Source organism: Triticum urartu, chromosome 2 (genome assembly GCF_003073215.2).
Source record: "Triticum urartu cultivar G1812 chromosome 2, Tu2.1, whole genome shotgun sequence".
NCBI classification, from domain to species: Eukaryota; Viridiplantae; Streptophyta; class Magnoliopsida; order Poales; family Poaceae; genus Triticum; species Triticum urartu.
In genome coordinates this window covers 298,973,495-298,997,692 of record NC_053023.1, presented here as the reverse complement: position 1 = coordinate 298,997,692, position 24,198 = coordinate 298,973,495, and the positions used below count along the sequence as shown (strand labels likewise).

At 43.1% G+C, this 24,198-nt stretch overlaps 1 long non-coding RNA gene across 1 annotated transcript; it reads left to right on the top strand.

Annotated features, from left to right (window-relative positions):
• The first annotated feature begins 19,731 nt into the window (after positions 1 to 19,731).
• On the top strand, positions 19,732 to 21,649 carry LOC125541484. Its single transcript, XR_007297548.1, has 2 exons — positions 19,732 to 20,442; positions 20,638 to 21,649. It is a non-coding gene; the product is annotated as an uncharacterized LOC125541484 (long non-coding RNA).
• The last annotated feature ends 2,549 nt before the right edge of the window (positions 21,650 to 24,198 follow it).

The window sequence follows — 24,198 nt, the reverse complement described above, 5'->3', positions numbered from 1 at the left end:
CGCCGTATGTAAGGAAAGACTTATAAAGAAAGGCATGTAAAGGAAGTCACTGAGCCGGACACAATTATGAGCCGGCCGGGACTCTGTAGGCCACCAGGCGTCAACCCATGTATATAAGGGGACGACCCGGTGGCGGCTTAGGGCAAGAAACAACAATTCGATAACCAAGCCGGCGAGTTGAGCCTCTTGGTGATCGAAACCCCAGCAATACCAATCCCAACTAGACGTAGGCTTTTACCTTCATCGTAAGGGGCCGAACTAGTATAAAACCCTCTCGTGTCCTTTGTCCCGATTAACCACTTTAAGCTTCCTAGTGCGATGGCACTATGACCAAGTCCTTGCTCTAGGACATCTGCCGTGACAATTCCACGACACGATCAGTAGTGGAGCCCAGTTGGGGCGATCGGGGATCTATCGCATTTGGGGTTGTCTTTATTTTGGTTCCGTAGTCGGACCTTGATTGTATTCTGGACGATGTAATTCTATATTTATGTATTGTTTGAAGTGGCGATTGTAAGCCAACTATTTATCTCTTTCTTATTCAGTACATGGGATGTGTAAAGATTACCCCTGTTGCGACATGCCTACTATGCGGCTATGCCTCTAAGTCGTGCTCCGACACGTGGGAGATATAGCCGCATCGTGGGTGTTACACATACGCTTCATCTTTTTAATATATTTCGTGAGTATGATGGAAAGGAAAATTGTGCCAAAGTGTTAGAAGAAGAATGCATTAAAATGTTTGGCACTAAATATTTGAATGATGAGCATGATTGCAATGTTGTTAGTATGAATTCCTTGAATATCCATGATGCTAATGATATGCAAAGACACAAGATCGGGGAAGCTATGTTTGATGAAGATGATATTTTTTGTCCCCCAAGTTTTGATAAGCAAATTTATTATGATGAAAGCATGCCTCCTATTGATGATGATTATATTGATGAAAGTTGATTTGGAAAGGTTATGACTTTATTTTGTGATGAATCCACTATTTCGGAAGAGGTTCCAATTGATTATGAGAACAAAGTTGCTATCTATGATGATTATTGTGATGACTTGTATGCTATAAAGAATAATGATATCCATGAAACTTTTCATCATGATTTTAGTTTTCAATTGGATTATGCCTCACATGATAATTATTTTGTTGAGTTTGCTCCCACTATTATTCATGAGAAGAATTTTGCTTGTGTGGAGAGTAATAAAATTTCTATGCTTGTAGATCATGAAAAGAATGCTTTAGGTGCTGGTTATATTGTTGAATTCATTCATGATTCTACTGAAAATTATTATGAGGGAGGAATATATGCTTGTAGGAATTGCAATAATATCAAGTTTCCTCTCTATGTGCTTAAAGTTTTGAAGTTATGCTTGTTTTGCCCTCCTATGCTAGTTGATTATTGTTCCCATAAGTTGTTTGCTCAAAAAATCCCTATGCATAGGAAGAGGGTTAGTCTTAAATGTGCTAGTCATATTCTCCATGATGCTCTCTTTATGTTTCAATTCTTATCCTTTATATGAGCATCATTGAAATCATCATGCCTAGCTAGGGGTGTTAAACGATATCGCTTGTTGGGAGGCAACCCAATTTTATTTTAGCTCCTTGCTTTTTGTCCTGTTTAGTAATAAATAATTCATCTAGACTATGTTTAGATGTCATTTTATGTTTTAATTAGTGTTTGTGCCAAGTAAAGCCTTTAGGATCTTCTTGGGTGATTGTTATTTGATCTTGCTGTAAAAAAAGAAAGTATGCGCTCACAAGAATAATTTTCATTTCTTACCAGAGGGCGATAAAATACCAATTCCACTTGCAGTAGATTAATAGACAAATTTCCTAGGACTTCCTAAATTCTGAGGATTTTTGGGGTTACAGAAGTATTCGAAACCTACAGATTACTACAGATTGTTCTGTTTTTGACAGATTCTGTTCTCTATGTGTTGTTTGCTTATTTTGATGAATCTATGAATAGTATCAGAGGGTATGAACCATAGAGAAGTTGTAATACAGTATATATTACACCAATATGAATAAAGAATGAGGTCACAACAGTACCTAAGTGGTGATTTATTTTCTTATACTAACGGAGCTTACGAGTTTTCTGTTAAGTTTTGTGTTGTGAAGTTTTCAAGTTTTGGGTAAAGATTCGATGCGCTATGGAATAAGGAGTGGGAAGAGCCTAAGATTGGGGATGCCCACGGCACCCCAAGGTAATATTCAAGGATAACCAAAATCCTAAGCTTGGGGATGCCCCGGAAGGCATCCCCTCTTTCATCTTAATTCATCGGTAACTTTACTTGGAGCTATATTTTTGTTCACCACATGATATGTGTTTTGCTTGGAGCGTCAATTTATTTGATTTTGTTTTGCTTTCTGTTTTAATAAAGTATAAAGATCTAAAATTCTTAAATGTTAGAGAGTCTTCACATAGTTGCATAATTATTCGACTACTCATTGATCTTCACTTACATCTTTCGGAGTAGTTTGTCATTTGCCCTAGTGTTTCACTTATATCTTTTAGAGCACGGTGGTGGTTTTATTCTATAGAAATAATTGATCTCTCATGCTTCACTTATATTATTTTGAGAGTCCTAAACAGCATGGTAATTTGCTTTGGTTATGAATTTAGTCCTAATATGATGGGCATCCAAGAGGGATATAATAAAAACTTTCATATAAAGTGCATTGAATACTATGAGAAGTTTGATACTTGATGATTGTTTTGAGATATGAGGATGGTAATATTAGAGTCATGCTAGTGAGTAGTTGTGAATTTGAGAGATACTTGTGTTAAAGTTTGTGATTCCCGTAGCATGCACGTATGGTGAACCGTTATGTGATGAAGTCGAAGCATGATTTATTTATTGATTGTCTTCCTTATGAATGGCGGTCGGGGACGAGCGATGGTCTTTTCCTACCAATCTATCCCCGTAGGAGCATGCACGTAGTACTTTGTTTCGATAACTAATAGATTTTTGCAATAAGTATGTGAGTTCTTTATGACTAATGTTGAGTCCTTGGATTATACGCACTCTCACCCTTCCACAATTGCTAGCCTCTCTAGTATTGCGCAACTTTCGCCGGTACCATAAACCCACCATATATCTTCCTCAAAACAACCACCATACCTACCTATTATGGCATTTCCATAGCCATTCCGAGATATGTTGCCATGCAACTTTCCACCGTTCCGTTATTATGACACGCTTCATCATTGTCATATTGCTTTGCATGATCATGTAGTTGACATCGTATTTGTGGAAAAGCCACTGTTCATAATACTTCCATACATGTCACTCGTGAGTCATTGCACATCCCGGTACACCGCCGGAGGCATTCATATAGAGTCATATTTTGTTCTAAGAATCGAGTTGTAATTCTTGAGTTGTAAGTAAATAAAAGTGTGATGATCATCATTATTAGAGCATTGTCCAACTGAGGAAAGGATGATGGAGACTATGATTCCCCCACAAGTCGGGATGAGACTCCGGATGAAAATAAATAAATAAAAGAGGCCAAAGAAGCCCAAATAAAAAAAGAGAAAAGAGGCCATGAAAAAAGAGAAGGCCCAAAAAAATAAAAAATGAGAGAAAAAGAGAGAGGGGGCAATGCTACTATCATTTTACCACACTTGTGCTTCAAAGTAGCACCATGATCTTCATAATAGAGAGTCTCATATGTTGTCACTTTCATATACTAGTGGGAATTTTACATTATAGAACTTGGCTTGTATATTCCAATGATGGGCTTCCTCAAAATTGCCCTAGGTCTTCATGAGCAAGCAACTTGGATGCACACCCACTTAGTTCTTTTGTCCAACTTTCATACACTTATAGCTCTAGTGCATCCATTGCATGGCAATCCCTACTCACTCACATTGATATCTATTGATGGGCATCTCCATAGCCCGTTGACACGCCTAGTTGATGTGATACCATCTTCTCCTTTTTGTCTTCTCCACAACCACCATTCTATTCCACCTATATTGTTATGTCCATGGCTCACGCTCATGTATTGCGTGAAGATTGAAAAAGTTTGAGAACATCAAAAGTATGAAACAATTGCTTGTCTTGTCATCGAGGTTGTGCGTGATTTAAATATTTTGTGTGGTGAAGATAGAGCATAGCCAGACTATATGATTTTGTAGGGATAGCTTTCTTTGACCATGTTATTTTGATAAGACATGATTACTTGGTTAGTATGCTTGAAGTATAATTATTTTTATGTCAATATTAAACTCTTGTCTTGAATCTTATGGATCTGAATATTCTTGCCACAATAAAGAGAACTACATGGATAAATATGTTAGGTAGCATTCCACATCAAAAATTATGTTTTTATCATTTACCTACTCGAGGACGAGCATGAATTAAGCTTGGGGATGCTGATACATCTCCAACGTATCTATAATTTTTGATTGTTCCATGCTATTATATTATCAACCTTGGATGTTTTATATGCATTTATATGCTATTTTATATGATTTTTGGGACTAACCTATTAACCTAGAGCCCAGTGCCAGTTTCTGTTTTTTCCTTGTTTTAGAGTATCGCGGATAAGTAAAATCAAACGGAGTCCAATTGACCTGAAACTTGACGAAACTTATTTTTGGACCACAAGAAGCCCACGGAGTATCAGAGATGGACCAGAAGAGTCCCGGGCTGCCCATGAGGGTGGGGGCGCGCCCACACCCCCTGGGCGCGCCCCCTGCCTCGTGGACAGCCCGGAGGTCCACCGACGTACTTCTTCCTCCCATATATACCCATATACCCTAAAAACTTCGGGGAGCAGAATAGATCGGGAGTTCCGCCGCCAGAAGCCTCCGTAGCCACCGAAAATCAATCTAGACCTGTTTTGGCACCCTGCCAGAGGGGGAAATCCCTCTCCGGTAGCCATCTTCATGATCCCGGTGCTCTCCATGACGAGGAGGGAGTAGTTCTCCCTAGGGGCTGAGGGTATGTACCAGTAGCTATGTGTTTGATCTCTCTCTCTCTCTCTCGTGTTCTCGAGGTGGTATGATCTTGATGTATCGCGGGCTTTGCTATTATAGTTGGATCTTATGATGTTTCTCCCCCTCTACTCTCTTGTAATGGATTGAGTTCTCCCTTTGAAGTTATCTTATCGGATTGAATCTTTAAGGATTTGAGAACACTTGATGTATGTCTTGCGTGGGATAACCGTGGTGACAATGGGCTATTCTACTGATTCACTTGATGTATGTTTTTGTGATCAACTTGCGGGTTCCGCCCATGAACCTATGCATAGGGGTTGGCACACGTTTTCGTCTTGACTCTCTGGTAGAAACTTTGGGGCACTCTTTGAAGTACTTTGTGTTGGTTTGAATAGATGAATCTGAGATTGTGTGATGCATATCGTATAATCATACCCATGGATACTTGAGGTGACATTGGAGTATCTAGGTGACATTAGGGTTTTGGTTAATTTGTGTCTTAAGGTGTTATTCTAGTACGAACTCTATGATAGATTGAACGGAAAGAATAGCTTCATGTTATTTTACCACGGACTCTTGAATAGATCGATCAGAAAGGATAACTTTGAGGTGGTTTCTGTTGGAAATATGCCCTAGAGGCAATAATAAAAAGGTTATTATTTTATTTCCTTGTTCATGATAATTTTCTATTGTTCATGCTATAATTGTGTTATCCGGAAATCGTAATACATGTGTGAATACATAGACCACAACATGCCCCTAGTGAGCCTCTAGTTGACTAGCTCGTTGATCAATAGATGGTTACGGTTTCCTAACCATGGACATAGGATGTTATTGATAACAGGATCACATCATTAGGATAATGATCTGATGGACAAGACCCAATCCTAAGCATAGCACAAGATCGTGTAGTTCGTCTGCTAAAGCTTTTCTAATGTCAAGTATCCTTTCCTTAGACCATGAGATTGTGCAACTCCCGGATACCGTAAGGGTACTTTGGGTGTGCCAAACGTCACAATGTAACTGGGTGGCTATAAAGGTACACTACGGGTATCCCCGAAAGTATCTGTTGGGTTGGCACGAATCGAGACTGGGATTTGTCACTCCGTGTGACGGAGAGGTATCTCTGGGCCCACTCGGTAGGACATCATCCTAATGAGCTCAATGTGATCAAGGAGTTGTTCACGGGATGATGTGTTACGGGAACGAGTAAAGAGACTTGCCATAACGAGATTCAACAAGGTATCGGTATACCGATGATCGAATCTCGGGCAAGTATCGTACCGATAGACAAAGGGAATTGTATACGGGATTGATTGAATCCTCGTCATCGTGGTTCATCCGATGAGATTATCGTGGAGAATGTGGGAGCCAACATGGGTATCCAGATCCCGCTGTTGGTTATTGACCGGAGAGTTGTCTCGGTCATGTCTACGTGTCTCTCGAACCCGTAGGGTCTACACACTTAATGTTCGGTAACGCTAGAGTTGTAAAGATATTAGTATGCGGTTAACCGAAAGTTGTTCGGAGTTTCGGATGAGATTCCGTACATCACGAGGAGTTCCAGAATGGTCCGGAGGTAAAGATTTATGTATAGGAAGTCCAGTTTCGGCCACTGGGAGAGTTTCAGGGGTCACCGGTATTGTACCAGGACCACCGGAAGGGTCCCGGGGGTCCACCGGGTGGGGTCACCTATCCCGGAGGGCCCCATGGGCTGAAGTGGCGTGGGAACCAGCCCCTGGTGGGCTGGTGCTCCCCACCCAAGGGCCCAAGGCGCCTAGGGTTGGAATCCCTAGGGGTCGTTGCCCCCCGAGGGGGCATGCGCCCCCATGGTTGGAAACCCTAAGGGGGCCGTTGCCCCCGAGGCCCCCCCCTCTAGATGGGATCTCCAAGGGGGCATGCGCCCCCGTAGCCCCTATATATAGTGGAGGGGAGGGAGGGCAGCTGCACCCTAAGCCCTGGCGCCTCCCTCTCCCTCCCGTGACACCTCTTCCTCCTCTAGTAGCGCTTGGCGAAGCCCTGCTGGAATCCCGCTGCTTCCACCACCACGCCGTCGTGCTGCTGGATCTTCATCAACTTCTCCTCCCCCCTTGCTAGATCAAGAAGGAGGAGACGTCTCCGCTCCGTACGTGTGTTGAACGTGGAGGTGCCGTCCGTTCGACGCTAGGATCATCGGTGATTTGGATCACGACGAGTACGACTCCATCAACCCCGTTCTCTTGAATGCTTCCGCTTGTGATGTACAAGGATATGTAGATGCGCTCCTCTCTCTCTCTCTCATTGCTAGATGACTCCATAGATTGATCTTGGTGATGCGTAGAAAATTTTAAATTTCTGCTACGATCCCCAACAGTGGTATCAGAGCTAGGTCTATGCGTAGTTTCTTTGCACGAGTAGAACACAAGTTGTTGTGGGCGTCGATTTTGTCAATTTACTTGCTGTTACTAGTCTTATCTTGATCCGGCGGCATCGTGGGATGAAGCGTCCCGGACCGACCTTACACATACACTTACGTGAGACATGTTCCACCGAATGACATGCACTAGTTGCATAAGGTGGCTAGCGGGTGTCTGTCTCTCCTACTTTAGTCGGATCGGATTCGATGAAAAGGGTCCTTATGATGGGTAAATAGAAATTGGCATATCACGTTGTGGGTTTGGCGTAGGTAAGAAATGTTCTTGCTAAGAAACCTATAGCAGCCATGTAAATATTTGCAACAACAATTAGAGGACGTCTAACTTGTTTTTGCAACATATGCCGTGTGATGTGATATGGCTAAAAGGATGTGATGAATGATATATGTGATGTATGAGATTGGTCATGTTCTTGTAATAGGAATCACGACTTGCATGTCGATGAGTATGACAACCGGCAGGAGCCATAGGAGTTGTCTTAATTTATTTATGACATGCGTGTCAACATAAACGTCATGTAATTACTTTACTTTATTGCTAAACCGTTAGCCATAGTAGTAGAAGTAATAGTTGACGAGCAACTTCATGAAGACACGATGATGCAGATCATGATGATGGAGATCATGGTGTCAAGCCAGTGACGATGATGATCATGACGCCCAGAAGATGGAGATCAAAAGGAGCAAAATGATATTGGCCATATCATGTCACTATTTGATTGCATGTGATGTTTATCTTGTTTTTACATCTTATTTTCTTAGAACGACGATAGCATAAATAAGATGATCCCTCATTAAAATATCAAGAATTGTGTTCCCCCTAATTGTGCACCGTTGCTAAGGTCCGTTGTTCCGAAACACCACGTGATGATCGGGTGTGATAGGTTCTAACGTTTGCATACAACGGGCGTAAGCCAGATTTACACATGCAATACACTTAGGTTGACTTGACGAGCCTAGCATGTACAGACATGGCCTCGGAACACGGAAGACCGAAAGGTCGAACATGAGTCGTATAGAAGATACGATCAACATGAAGATGTTCACCGATGATGACTAGTCCATCTCACGTGATGATCGGACACGGCCTAGTTGACTCGGATCATGTATCACTTAGATGACTAGAGGGATGTCTAGCTGAGTGGGAGTTCATTAAATAATTTGATTAGATGAACTTAATTATCATGAACATAGTCTAAAACTTTGCAATATGTCTTGTAGATCAAATGGACCATGCTAATGTTGCCCTCAACTTCAACGCGTTCCTAGAGAAAACCAAGCTGAAAGACGATGGCAGCAACTACACGGACTGGGTCCGTAACCTTAGGATTATCCTCATAGCTGCCAAGAAAGCATATGTCCTTGATGCACCACTAGGTGAAGCACCTATTTTCCCAGCAACTCAAGACGTTATGAACGCCTGGCAGTCACGTAGTGATGATTACTCCCTGGTTCAGTGCAGCATGTTTTACAGCTTAGAACCGGGGCTCCAAAAGTGTTTTGAGCAGCACGGAGCATATGAGATGTTCCAAGAGCTAAAAATGGTTTTCCAAGCTCATGCCCGGGTCGAGAGATATGAAGTCTCCGACAAGTTCTACAGTTGTAAGATGGAGGAGAATAGTTCTGTCAGCGAGCACATACTCAAAATGTCTGGGTTGCACAACCGCTTATCTCAGCTGGGAGTTAATCTCCCGGATAATGTGGTCGTTGACAGAATCCTTCAGTTGCTCCCACCTAGCTACAAGAGCTTTGTGATGAACTTCAATATGCCGGGGATGGAAAAGACCATTCCTGAGGTATATTCAATGCTGAAATCAGTGAAGGTGGAGATCAAAAAGGAACATCAAGTGTTGATGGTGAATAAAACCACTAAGTTCAAAAAAGGCAAGGGTAAGAAGAACTTCAAGAAGGAAGTCAAGGGAGTTGCCGTGCCCGGTAAGCCAGTTGCCGGGAAGAAGCCAAAGCATGGACCCAAGCCTGAGACTGAGTGCTTTTATTACAAGGGAAACGGTCAGTGGAAGCGGAACTGCCCCAAGTACTTAGCGGATAAGAAGGCCGACAATACCAAAGGTATATGTGATATACATGTTATTGATGTGTACCTAACCAGCGCTCGTAGTAGCTCCTGGGTATTTGATACCGGTGCGGTTGCTCATATTTGTAACTCAAAACAGGAGCTCCGGAATAAGTGAAGACTGGTGAAGGATGAGGTGACGATGCGCGTCGGGAATGGTTCCAAGGTCGATGTGATCGCCGTCGGCACGCTACCTCTACATTTACCTACGGGATTAGTTTTAAACCTCAATAATTGTTATTTAGTACCAGCTTTGAGCATGAACATTGTATCTGGATCTCGTTTAATGCGAGATGGCTACTCATTTAAATCTGAGAATAATGGTTGTTCTATTTATATGAGAGACATGTTTTATGGTCATGCCCCGCTGGTCAATGGTTTATTCTTATTGAATCTCGAACGTGATGTTACACATATTCATAGTGTGAATGCCAAAAGATGTAAGGTTGATAATGATAGTCCCACATACTTGTGGCATTGCCGCCTTGGTCACATTGGTGTCAAACGCATGAAGAAACTCCATGCAGATGGACTTTTGGAGTCTCTTGATTATGAATCATTTGACACGTGCGAACCATGCCTCATGAGCAAAATGACCAAGACTCTGTTCTCCGGAACAATGGAGCGAGCAACCAACTTATTGGAAATCATACATACTGATGTGTGCGGTCCAATGAGCGTTGAGGCTCACGGTGGTTATCGTTATGTTCTCACCCTCACTGATGACTTAAGTAGATATGGGTATGTCTAGTTAATGAAACACAAGTCTGAGACCTTTGAAAAGTTCAAGGAATTTCAGAGTGAGGTTGAGAATCAACGTGACAGGAAAATCAAGTTCTTACGATCAGATCGTGGGGGAGAATATTTGAGTTACGAATTTGGCACGCACTTAAGGAAATGTGGAATTGTTTCACAACTCATGCCGCCTGGAACACCTCAGCGTAATGGTGTGTCCGAACGTCGTAATCACACTCTATTGGATATGGTGTGATCTATGATGTCTCTTATTGATCTACCGCTATCATTTTGGGGTTATGCTATAGAGACTGCCGGCTCCGTCGAAATCCGTTGAGACGGCACCGTATGAATTGTGGTTTGGGAAGAAACCTAAGTTGTCATTTCTGAAAGTTTGGGGATGCGATGCTTGTGTCAAGAAACTTCAACCTGAAAAGCTCGAACCCAAATCGGAAAAATGCGTCTTCATAGGATACCCTAAGGAAACTATTGGGTATACCTTCTACCTCAGATCCGAAGGCAAGATCTTTGTTGCCAAGAATGGATCCTTTCTAGAGAAAGAGTTTCTCTCGAAAGAAGCAAGTGGGAGGAAAGTAGAACTTGATGAAGTCTTGCCTCTTGAACCGGAGAGTAGCACAGCTCAAGAAAATGTTTCTGTGGTGCCTGCACCGACTAGAGAGGAAGTTAATGATGATGATCATGAAACTTCAAATCAAGTTGCTACTGAACTTCGTTGGTCCACAAGGACACGTTCCGCACCAGAGTGGTATGGCAACCCTGTCTGGAAATCATGTTGTTAGACAATGGTGAACCTTCGAACTATGAAGAAGCGATGGCGGGCCCGGATTCCGACAAATGGCTTGAAGCCATGAAATTCGAGATAGGATCCATGTATGAAAACGAAGTATGGACTTTGACAGACTTGCCCGATGATTGGCGAGCCATAGAAAATAAATGAATCTTTAAGAAGAAGACAGACACGGATGGTAATGTAACCATCTATAAGGCTCGGCTTGTCGCTAAGGGTTATCGGCAAGTTCAAGGGGTTGACTCCGATGAGACCTTCTCACCCGTAGCGAAGCTGAAGTCTGTCCGAATCATGTTAGCAATTGCCGCATTCTATGATTATGAGATATGGCAAATGGACGTCAATACGGCATTCCTTAATAGTTTCCTTAAGGAAGAATTGTATATGATGCAGCCGGAAGATTTTGTCGATCCTAAGAATGCTGACAAGTTATGCAAGCTCCAACGCTCGATCTATGGGCTGGTGCAAGCATCTCAGAGTTGGAACATTTGTTTTGATGAGATGATCAAAGCGTTTGGGTTTACGCAGATCTATGGGCTTCAACTCCATTCATGAAAATGTTCAAGATGGAGACATAGAGATTTGTAAAGTGCATACGGACCTGAATGTCGCAGATCCATTGACTAAACCTCTTGCACGTGCAAAGCATGATCAACACCAGAACTCTATGGGTGTTTGATTCATCAGAATGTAACTAGGTTATTGACTCTAGTGCAAGTGGAAGACTGTTGGAAATATGCCCTAGAGGCAATAATAAAAAGGTTATTATTATATTTCCTTGTTCATGATAATTGTCTATTGTTCATGCTATAATTGTGTTATCCGGAAATCGTAATACATGTGTGAATACATAGACCACAACATGTCCCTAGTGAGCATCTAGTTGACTAGCTCGTTGATCAATAGTGTAACATCCCAAATTTTCAATTTGGAATGTTTTACATTAGATCATCATTGCATATCATATTTTATTGCTTTTCTGGTTGACCCTAGAAATTCTACGCAACTCAAGGACCCTCAGACAGAGTTGAGGATTTCGTTATTATCATATTTGAGTTTCTCACAAATTTTGAAGATAGGATCATTTGATTTTATTTGTTTTATCTTCAAATTATTTCTATTATAAAAATATGAGAGAGGGAATAAAATGACTTTCCCAAAATAAATAAATGTTGAGGATTTAATAAAAAATAAAATAAGATTTTATTTTGGTTTTATTTGCTATTTTATTCGAATTTAGGAAAAATTGCACGTTTTTAATAATTGCATTTAGAGCCAAAAAAATGTTCATCCCGTTCTAAATATTTTATTTAGACGGAGAAAATTTGTTTTGGCATTTTTAGATTTTTATTTATTTTTATAGATTTATTTTTTAGGCGCAGCGAAATTGTTTTAAAAAAACCCGCGCCCAACTGGGCCAAGGGCCCAGCCGAGCCAGGCCGGCCCAAGCCACCGCCGCCTTCCCCGCCGGACTCGAGGAGGAGTCCGAGCCGAAGCCGCCCTGCGCCGCCGACCCCCTCCCCAAGTCAACCCCCCTCCTTTATAGAGCCACCCCGGGGCCCCCCTGGAGCTCCAAGTCGCCGCCGCCGCCGCCCCACATCCCCGCCGCCAGCCGCCGCCTACGCCGCCTACCGCCGCCTCGCGCCGCACGCCGCCGCTGCCCCGCACCGCTGTTGCCGCCGCCCCACCGCCCCACATAGCCGCCGACCCGTCGGAGCCCCGCCGGACCGAGCCGAGGTAGCCGCCCCCCCGCCCAGTTTTCTGAGAAAAAACCGATCTGGTTTTTTTTAAACCCTAGTTCCTTTTTTTAAAATAAATAGATCGGTTTTTTCGGTTTATTTATTTAGCGAGCGCCCGTTCGTCCGTTCGTTTTAACGAACGTGTTTTTCGTTTAGTTTCTGTTAACGAATGTTCGTCCGTTAACTGTTCGTCATTTTTCTTTTTCTCGGATTAAATCCGCGGTTTTTCTGATCGCGATCTCTGATCCGATGTTCGTTCTAGTTTAAGTTTTCGCTCGTTTATCGGAATCAGGCGATTCAAGCGCCTGGAGTTTCGTCTCGAAACCCTCTTTCCGTTTAACCAACTCAAACAAGTTTTTGCCATTGTAAAAATTGCCTTAGACCCAGAATAGTAAACGAAGCTTGTTTCTCTTGCCATTTGTCTTTCGTTGCTTCGTTCGTTTTGATTCTTTTTGCCAACCAGAGTTCTTAAGTTGAACTTTCTGGTTAGTTCTCTCGTTCGAGTTTTACCTGTGCATTAGTTGAGTACTTATTGTATGTTTGTTTGTTTGTGATAGAGTACCCTGAGTGCGCCGCTTGCTACTTCGAATCGCTAGGTTTCCCGGATCATCAGCAAGGCAAGTAACACTTTGATCATACCTCCTACTACCCAGTTTTATTGCATTAGATCAATCCTCACACATTGCATGATTAGGATCTAATTAAATTGTGGGTTTGGGGAGTAGTTGAGGTAGAACCTATTACCTGTTTATTATCAAACCTTTGGGAGTTACTCTACGTTTGCTTATTATTGCTATGCTATGCTAGTAGACGTGGATTGGGTGAGTGTATCCATGACAGATGTGAGCTTTGTTAATTAATGGTTTATTTAAGTTGGCAACCTAAACACACATCTAGGTGGATTGAGGCACCTGGGTATTCCAGCGATTGCCTGTTTTCTTTTGGACCGCCACCTAGGCTCAAAGGGATCATGAGATTATTCATACTAGAAACTTCCGTGTGCAGCCACAAGCTACTATGGGCTCTAGCATAGTTGACTAAGTCGTGCTAACTCTTACAGTGGTAGACTAGCAGATGTAGGGGATGTAGGTTGGTACGGTCTACCCGTTCGTAAGGTGCTAGCGCTTCTGAAAGACTATGTCTCGGTCATCCGTTTCTCAAACACCATGCAGTGCGAGATAACCAACGGAGGAGATCGAGTCTTGTGGGGAAAAGTGTGCAAACCTCTGCAGAGTGTATAAACTAATCATGGTTAGCCGTGTCCCCGGTTATGGACATCTTGAGTATCTAGTACCTGGATTATCATGTGAATCTCATCATGTTACTCTAAAGTTAATTGTTAGGTTTTAATGATGATGCTTAATTGGGATTGAGAATGCGGTCAACCATTCTAAATGTTTAACAACTACCATGATAGTTAAATAAAATTTATTCCTTTGCAGTAGGGAAAAATTGGCTTTACGCAAAAATGTAACCATAGAGCTTTCCACCAGCCATATATGCATATAGAATAGCCTATTTTATTCCATTACTCTCTATGTGTTACATTGCCAGCATATTCCATGTGCTGACCCGTTTCGGGCTGCAACGTTAATGTTGCAGACTTTTCAGACGATGATTAAGGTGCCATTAGGTCGTGGTTCTATACTCAGTGATGCCGTTGGAGTTGATGGACTCACTTATCTTCCAAGCCTTCCGCTGTTATCGTTATTACATGGCCTTAAGCCATATTTATTGTAGTAAGTTCTCTTTTGAGACACTCGATGTAATAAGTGTGTGATTGCTACTCTGTTATAAATCCTTCAAATACTGTGTGGTCTCAGCATTACTGATCCAAGGATGACAACGGAGCACAGAGATTGGACCGTTTGAGGTCTGGTCGCTACAAATAGATGGTTACGGTTTCCTAACCATGGACATAGGATGTCATTGATAACGGGATCACATCATTAGGATAATGATGTGATGGACAAGACCCAATCCTAAGCATAGCACAAGATCGTGTAGTTCGTCTGCTAAAGCTTTTCTAATGTCAAGTATCCTTTCCTTAGAACATGAGATTGTGCAAATCCCGGATACCGTAAGGGTACTTTGGGTGTGCCAAATGTCACAACGTAACTGGGTGGCTATAAAAGTACACTACGGGTATCCCCGAAAGTATCTGTTGGGTTGGCATGAATCAAGACTCGGATTTGTCACTCCATATGATGGAGAGGCATCTCTGGGCCCACTCGGTAGGACATCATCATAATGAGCTCAATGTGATCAAGGAGTTGTTCACGGGATGATGTGTTACATGAACGAGTAAAGAGACTTGCCGTAACGAGATTGAACAAGGTATCGGTATACCGATGATCGAATCTCGGGCAAGTATCGTACCAATAGACAAAGGGAATTATATATGGGATTGATTGAATCCTCGACATCGTGGTTCATCCGATGAGATTATCATGGAGCATGTGGGAACCAACATGGGTATCTAGATCCCGCTGTTGGTTATTGATCGGAGAGTTGTCTCGGTCATGTCTACGTGTCTCCCGAACCTGTAGGGTCTACACACTTAAGGTTCGGTGACGCTAGAGTTGTAGAGATATTAGTATGCGGTTAACCGAAAGTTGTTTGGAGTCCCGGATGAGATCCCGAACATCACGAGGAGTTCCAGAATGGTCTGGAGGTAAATATTTATATATAGGAAGTCCAGTTTCGGCCACCGGGAGAGTTTCAGGGGTCACCGGTATTGTACCAGGACCACCGGAAGGGTCCTGGGGGTCCACCGGGTGGGGCCACATATCCCGGAGGGCCCCATGGGCTGAAGTGGCGTGGGAACCAGCCCCTGGTGGGCTGGTGCGCCCCAACCAAGGGCCCAAGGCGCCTAGGGTTGGAAACCCTAGGGGGCCGTTGCCCCCCGAGGGGGCATGCGCCCCCCTGGTTGGGAACCCTAAGGGGGCCGTTGCCCCTAAGGGGCCGCCGCCCCCCTCTAGATGGGATATCCAAGGGGGCATGCGCCCCCTGGCCCCTATATATAGTGGAGGGGAGGGAGGGCAGCCGCACCCTAAGCCCTGGCGCCTCCCTCTCCCTCCCGTGACACCTCTTCCTCCTCCAGTAGCGCTTGGCGAAGCCCTGCTGGAATCCCGCTGCTTCCACCACCACGCTGTCGTGCTGCTAGATCTCCATCATCTTCTCCTACCCCTTGCTGGATCAAGAAGAAGTAGATGTCTCTGCTCCGTACGTGTGTTGAACGCGGAGGTGCCGTCCATTCGGCTCTAGGATCATTGGTGATTTGGATCACGACGAGTACGACTCCATCAACCCCATTCTCTTGAACGCTTCCGCTCGCGATCTACAAGGGTATGTAGATGCACTCCTCTCTCTCTCTCTCTCGTTGCTAGATGACTCCATAGATTGATCTTGATGATGCGTAGAAAATTTTAAATTTCTGCTATGATCCCCAACAGTTTCGTACCCTACCATAATCTCTTCATTTGTTCTCCCTATTAGTGACTTTGGAGTGACTCTTTGTTGCATGTTGAGGGATAGTTATATGATCCAATTATGTTATTATTGTTGAGAGGACTTGTACTAGTGAAAGTATGAACCCTAGGCCTTGTTTCCTAGCATTGCAATACCGTTTGTGCTCACTTTTATCATTAGTTACCTTGCTGTTTTTATATTTTCAGATTACAAATACTCATATCTATCATCCATATTGCACTTGTATCACCATCTCTTCGCCGAACTAGTGCACCTATACAATTTACCATTGTATTGGGTGTGTTGGGGACACAAGAGACTCTTTGTTATTTGGTTGCAGGGTTGTTTGAGAGAGACCATCTTCATCCTATGCCTCCTACGGATTGATAAACCTTAGGTCATCCACTTGAGGGAAATTTGCTACTGTCCTACAAACCTCTGCACTTGGAGGCCCAAAAATGTCTACAAGAAGAAGGTTGTGTAGTAGACATCAAAGACATGCTAGCTCAAATATTTTGTGATGCAATTATGCTCCATTTGATAGCAGAGTGGTATTATGTCCCTCAATGATTCTAAATTTCTATTATCTGACAAAATTTGTTTGACGGTCTTTTCTACGCTGCTTTTAATGCCAGGGTCTTAGTAGAATTGTTGTTCCGCCAAAATTTAGATATGAAGAGGATTTCCTGATAATAGATGAACATACCAGCCTACTTGCCTACAACCAAGGTAGAATTATCAGTGGGTACACCAGTCGGAGCTATTGACTGAAGAAAACTTGCAGATAGCTACCATCAATGTCACTTAAGTAAATAGCCCAGATCTTACACGTGACCGTTGTTTTTTAAGCCTTATCTACAGTTGAGACTATACGGCGAGAAGACACAAGTGCATGATACATTGGATACTACAAAGCAGACATGTTTTTACAAATGACATAGCAGAATATCACCACAGTGAAAGCAAAGCACCCTATATCCATGAAAATAAATAGTATAAGACGTCAAGGAAGAAGATGAGACATTAACATTTGATGAAGATTCAACTTCATAGGAAGTAGGAGTGCTTATGAGGGGTGCTGCTATAAGGGGATGGAGGTAATCAGAAGAATTTTGCATTTGTGAAATAACTACCTCATAGAAGAGTTAATTGCTTTTAATGTAGGAAAAATCTACAGGCTGGTAAAGTTTTGATGTATTTGATGTATAAATATTAGCACTTCTCTCTGTGTAAAAATTTTCTTGCTAAGGTTATTCAATGGGCTAAGAGAATACTTGATGGACCAAGGCAAGTAGTGTTTGTAATGACTTGGTTTATGATAGTGCAAAATAAATTATAAAGAGAGTACATAGATTATTTCCAAGAAATAGTTTAAACTTACAGATATTCCGATTCGTATCATGACATCCTCACAAACCTAAATATCCCGCTTACAATGCTTCACAGAAATAGATAAAAAATTATACGTTTTCTTATCAGAAAATGAAAAATTATGCCAGCATATGTGTGGAGTGTGTTGTCGTGCTCCACAAAATATTTCTCATGATCCCTGAAAACTTTTAAGGATAGAGCGAATCACCCAAAACAACTACCATGAAATTCCTTTTGTTGTGGTGGCAAATATAATGCTTAGAGCATCTCCAATAGATGATGTATATTTTGATGATCCAAATCGGCGATGTAAAAATTTACATCACCAAAAGGTGCTTTTTACATCTCCGAAAAAGGATTAACTCCGACAGATGATCCAAAATGGAGATGTAAAAGGGCAACTCCAACAGATGGTACAAAACGAAGATGTAAAATTCTGAAAATGACCTACTAGTTCATCTCAACATAGTTCAAACATCAAATTCAAACATAGTTCAAACATAGATGACATAAATTTAAAGTAGCAGAACTACTCGTTGTCCGAGGGCATCCAGTAAGACTCTTCGGAGTCATACGAGAGCCCCCAGAACTCCTCGTCCTCCTCCGACGATGATGGAGGATGGGGATCACCGTCGAGGGTCTGGCCTCGTCGTCCTTCTTCACCTCCTCCTCCTCCTCCTCTTCCTTCTCCTCGGCATCACGCTTCCAGTAGAACTCCTACTCAGCCTGGGCATTCTTGGTATGCTCCTGCGCAAACCGAGCCATCGCCGCCTCGTCGCTCTCCCCGGGAGTGACGACAACCGCCGGTCTCATCTTCTTCTTCTTCTTCTTCGGCATCTCCTCCATCCAGATGTCCCGCAGCACGAGCCACTCCACCACTGCCCAGGTCTCGATTGCGGGAAGTTGAGGCCCGTCTTCGGCCATCCGACATGCCACACCGCCACGTAGTAGGCACGCGCAACCTCGTCGGCGGTGGGATACGTGCCGAGCCACCAACACCGCCCGGCGTCGGAGAACTCCACTTTGAAGTTCCCGGAAGGGCTTCACCCTCACGCCGAAGAAACCCGACTTGCCCTTTGGCGCCATCGGGTGGCGGCGGCGGCCGGAGCGAGTCGGGGCGGTGGCAGATGGAGAGAGATTGGGGTGGCGGCCGAGCAGGGAGCGGGCGGCGGCGTGCAGCGTGGGGCGGAGGCGGACGGAGCGGGGCGACGACATGCAGTGCCGGCAAGGGCGGGCGGGCGGGAAGCAGCGAGCAGTGCGGGCGGGGGCGGGCAGAGACCAGAGTGGGGCGGAGATGGGCCGGGTCAGGGCGGGGCTAAGGTGGACGGGTCCGGGGCGGGGCGGAGGCGGACGGGGCCGGGGCGGCGTGGTGCGACAATGGCCCGATCCACATGTATGACGGTGGGTAGTGGTCCAGGCGGGGTGGAATCGGCGGCGGGGGTAGGGACGGGGCTGGATCTGCGGTGGGGCGGTGTCGGGGAGATGCGGCGGAGCGGCGGCAGGCGGGCTAGAGGAAGAAGGGGGGAAAAGAACTGAAGGGCGGTTGGGCGTTGGTGCGCGACCGCGGTTTTTACATCTCCTGCCTCCGGAGATGTAAATTTGCACCGCGAGGTGTTGTATTTTATATCTCGTGAAGACGGAAATGTAATTATTTTTTTACATATGGACCATCTGTTGGAGATATATTTTTTGCCTCAGAAGCTTCAAAAGTTGGTTATTTTTACAAATGGACTGTCTATTGAAGATGCTCTTAGTCTTGAAAATGTTACACTGGAAAATATTATTTTGTGCATAGTCGAACACTTAAAAAACTGATTGAGGGAATTTGAGAGAATGGAGAAGATGAGGGCACAATAAGGAAATTGATAAAGAGAGAGAAGAGTGTTGAAGATGAGAGACGGAGTGAGAAAGAGGGTCTTTACATAAAAAATTGATAATGATGCATAAACATAATTAATATGAGAGTAAAGTATATATTATACACAACTGATATTAAACTATTGTTATATACAAAGAACCCGTAGCAACACACAAGCGTTTTACTCTAGTTAGGAATAGAGATGAAGCGGTACCTACCTGGTTCGTTCCTACCCAGGCTCCCATGAACACCCCTCCCTGATTTTTATCCTCCCATCTATCGTTCCCTGTTTTTTAACCGGTTTTCATGAACTGTTTTCCTCTAGGCATTTTTATTTGCCCTAAACGACAGCACCGCACGACCCACTCCTCTCTTCAACCCTCGATCCTCCTCACGCGCGTAGGGTTCCACGAGAGATAGGTAGCGCCGTCGCCGTTCGACTCCTCCTCCCACCCTCCCCTACACAACGGATGCACACCTACCTATGGCTGCCCCTTCTTCCGCCATGGCCGGTGATTCCCACAGAGACGCGTACCAGCTATGCGGGAGCAGGCAGCGGTGATTCTTTGTCCCGCGCTCGTGATGCTCCACAAGTGGAATCTGCCCGTGAAGGAGACTTGTGGAATCTACCCGTGAAGGAGATGGCGCAGGTGCGGGGAGGTGACCAGGTGGCCATGCTACATGAGGCGGTCGAGTCAGAGGATGCGAGTCGATGCATCCACGAACGCCGCGAGCTGATGCTTGAGGCGGTCAAGTCTGAGGTTGTGTTTTGTAAAATGGCATAGTCGTCGGTCTCTTTGGCGAGGTCTCTTTCGATTAACTTCACAGTGGCAGCCGCCGCAGTGCATGTCCCAAGTCTCAGCCCCCATCTCTATGTCGTGTTCTTGCATATCAAGAAGCAGGAACGGCTATACTAAAGGCCATCAATTTCCATGTCTTCCAGACCTTAACCAAGCATCACTGATGAGGGAAGATGCCACTTCCTTGGCTCAAACTGCAGGATTTAGATCCACCTCTTGATGTAAGAATCGACCTTGTGTATTTTATTTTTTACCACCTTCTAACTGTAAATAACAGTGACAGACTTGTACTGCTATGAAGTTGTTATCTATTTGTTTCATTAGTTACAAAGTGGCAACACTCCTTTCGTTAGTTTCAATTTTTTCTGGTAGAAGTGTACCACAGTACTAACCTTCAAGAGATTAATGTATTTCAGGGGGCTAATTATGAAATAAAATGAATGAGGAAATTTCCTTAGTTATTGAACTGAGTTAACCTACACGTATGTATATGACAGGAGTAATGACTAATGAGGTAACCTATCTCATGTGACTTTCTTGCCTTTTCAATTGCTGGTTTCAATTCCTTGGCTGTAGCTACCTTAATTTTTCAGAAGACCATTAGCTATCTTGGTTTGAAGGTGTATCATGTTTATGTATTGCTTTATTATTTCCACAAGTTAAGTAGCAGTAGGTAGCTTGGTTTTTACTTGAATTTCCTTGACATAATATTTGGTGCTTCTCCTCATCATTTAGACAGCAAGAGAACAATGACTTGCATACATGAAGGCTATCTCCAACATTGCTTGATTTGCAGTTTATTCCCAGGTGCAAACTTTACCAAAATGTACCACAATACAAATGGTTTATTGCCTCATTATTTTCTTGGAGCGTTGATTATTTTCTTGGAGCGTTGTACATTTACTTTTGCAATTGGGAAGCGAAATCTAAATTTCAGTTTCAGTTTTATGGTGCAGGCTTGAAACAGTGGCATATAGTATTATCTTACAGAACAATAGATGATTCCGCTTTCAGAGAGCTGATCATACCTATCTTGCTCGATTTGATGTTGTTCCGTGTGTTACTTTGTACCTCTCGACACAATGAATATGAAGGAGAGGCACTCCAAGAGTTCATGTTTAATTACAAGATCTATAGCTATTTCGTTTACATTAGGAGCAGTACCAATCTGTTTCTAATTTAGGTTAAACTAGGAACATCTATGGAAGGATAAATTTTAGTATTTGATCCTTCTATTGACAAGTCGTATAACTTATGATATTATAGAGTTTAGAGATGCTTATCCTGTTCTATATGGCTTAAGTTATATCAGTAGTTATGTACTGTAGTTTTGCCGAGATAGGATACATTATATGGAAATAAGATGTATGCAAAAACTTTGCAGGAAGTGCTTGTATATTGGAGGAAGCCAAAATGTTAGAGAACTCAGATGCATGTGTATAGAAATCAGATAAAATTTGCTTCTTTGTTGTGGTTTTGATTCGTTTACTATGGTCTCAGCAATTATTACGAGCTTTTTTAGCTCATACTGGGCTTGTGTGTGAAGACTAAAAGGCATCTTAATGTGCATCTTAACGTGTTTCATACAAGAATAAACCGCAAAATTTATAGAATGATATCTGTCTTTGGGCCAGATCAAACATGTTCAAACATGATTAAATGTTTTAGACACTTGCAAAATTTCAGCCACAGCTAACATTCGAGGTGCTCTCACCAAAAACAACAAAATCACTCGTCAATGTTTTCTGCATTTCCGAGTACAAGTTTTTTTTGGTCGAGAGATCCTCGAATGTTCTCTGTGGATGAAATTTTGCAACAACATCAAACATTTGATCATGCTTTATGTTTGATCATGCAAGAGAGCTAGAATGCAATAGAGCAGATATCTCTACTCCTAATGTCTCATTTGGTAGAATAGCTTTCAAGGTTTTTTTTCATCTGGTTTATTTCCGTCCGGTTTAGTTTCGTCTCACCTTCCATAATCATATCTTCACATTGATTTTTTCCCTTCCAATAAAAACTTTTTTAACATTTACAAACTTTTTCCTAACCAGGCACGTCACAGACGGGCATGTATTGACATGACGTTACAAACAATAAATACACATTTTCAAGGAGCTTTCAAAATCCTAACTTTCCTAACGCATCAATTCTTATCTTTCCTGCTAACGCGATCCGTTCGACCTTGCTCTCCCCGTGAGCCTGGACGCAATCCTCCCGATGCCTGCCCTCATCTCGTCATCACACCCCGTCCTCTCCTCGTCCGACCTTGACCTCATCCCTTAAACTCCAGCGACTCCCGACGCCGTCACATCTGACGCCGGCTGTAACATCTCATTTTTCATTTTGGATGTTATACATAGGTCATCATATGCATATTATATTTTATTTGCATTTTTGGTTGAGATCCTAGAAATCTTAAGCAACTCAAGGACCCAAGAAGAGAGTTGGGGATTTCATAAATTTTCATATTTGAATTTTCTCAAACTTGAAAAGAGGATCAATTTGATTTTAATATTTTTCTCTCCAATTATTTTGAATATTTAAAATAAAAGAGAGAAGATAATATGACTTCTTCAAAAGAAAGGAATATTGGAGAAGAAAATTTAAAATCAAATTTATATTTATTTGGATTTTATTTGCTATTTTATTTGAATTAGAAAAATATGCATTTTTTGAAAATTGCATTTTTAGGCCAGAAAAATGTCCACTTTGTTCTAAATAATAGGTTTAGACGGCGAATATTATTTCTGGTATTTTTAGAGTTTTTTATATTTTATTAGGATTTTTCTTCGGGCAGAATTTTATTTTAAAAAATCTTCTTCCCGCTCCACTGGGCCGAAGGACCAGCCGAGCAGGCCGGCCCACCTGCGCGTCGCCTCCCTCTCGCACGAGGACTCCGCGCCGCTGCCGCCGCTGGAGCTCGAGTCTAAGCCGGACTCCTCCCGGCGCCCTCCTCCCCAAGGCAGACCCCCCCTCGGGCCTTTATAAGGAGCCCCACCGCCGCCTCCTCTCCTCCCCACCAAGCCACCATGCCGCCGCCGCTTCTAGCCGCCGCCCCGCGCCGCCTTTAGCTGCCGCCGTTGCCGTCGCCCCCCAGCGCCGCCCACCCCGCGCCGCCGGAGCCGCCGCCTCGCCGGACTCGTCGCCGTCGTAGACCGGTACCAAAACCATTCCGGTTCGCCAGTTTATTTTCAGTTTTTTTTGTTCTTCGGTTTAGATCGGTTTATTTTTTGGGGTTAGGATTTTTGTCGGTTTATTTCTGATCGATTTTATTTAGCGAACACTCTCTGTTTAGTTCGTTTTAACGTACATGTTCGTTCGATTAGTTCTGTTAGCGAACGTTCGTTCGATAGGTTTTTCTTTTATTTTATTTTCAGCCATGGACCTATACGCGAATACTTTTCTCACAGATCAGTCCCTGATCTTCAAACCTTCGCAACTTTTTGCTCGTTCGTCCAAATAATCCAGTGAAACCAACGCCAAAATCTTCGTCTTGTTCCCCTCTTTTCGAATAATCAACTTGAACATGGTTTTGACAATTTAAAATTTGGTTTTAAGCAGATTTGAATTCGAATTTCTTTTTATCGTATTTTGAGTTTTGTTGCTCTGATTCGATTGATTCTTTTTGCAAATCGAAGCTCTTCAGTTGAACTTTTAGCTTGGATCTTTTTATTTGAGTTTTACCCTTGCATCTTATGCTTGAGTGCTTATTTATGTTATTGTTTGTTCACGATAGTGTTTTCGGAGTGCGAAGCGTACTACTACGAGTCACTGGGGTTTTCAGATCGTCAGTAAGGCAAGTAACAGTTTGATCATACGCCTTATTACCCAGTTTTTATGCATTAGTTTCAATCCTCAAACATTGCATGGTTAGGATTTGAATACTTGTGGGTTTGTAAGTAGATGATGTGGTAGAACCTATCATCTTTATTTTCAAACCCTTGGAGTTACTTCTACGTTATGTTTATATCGCT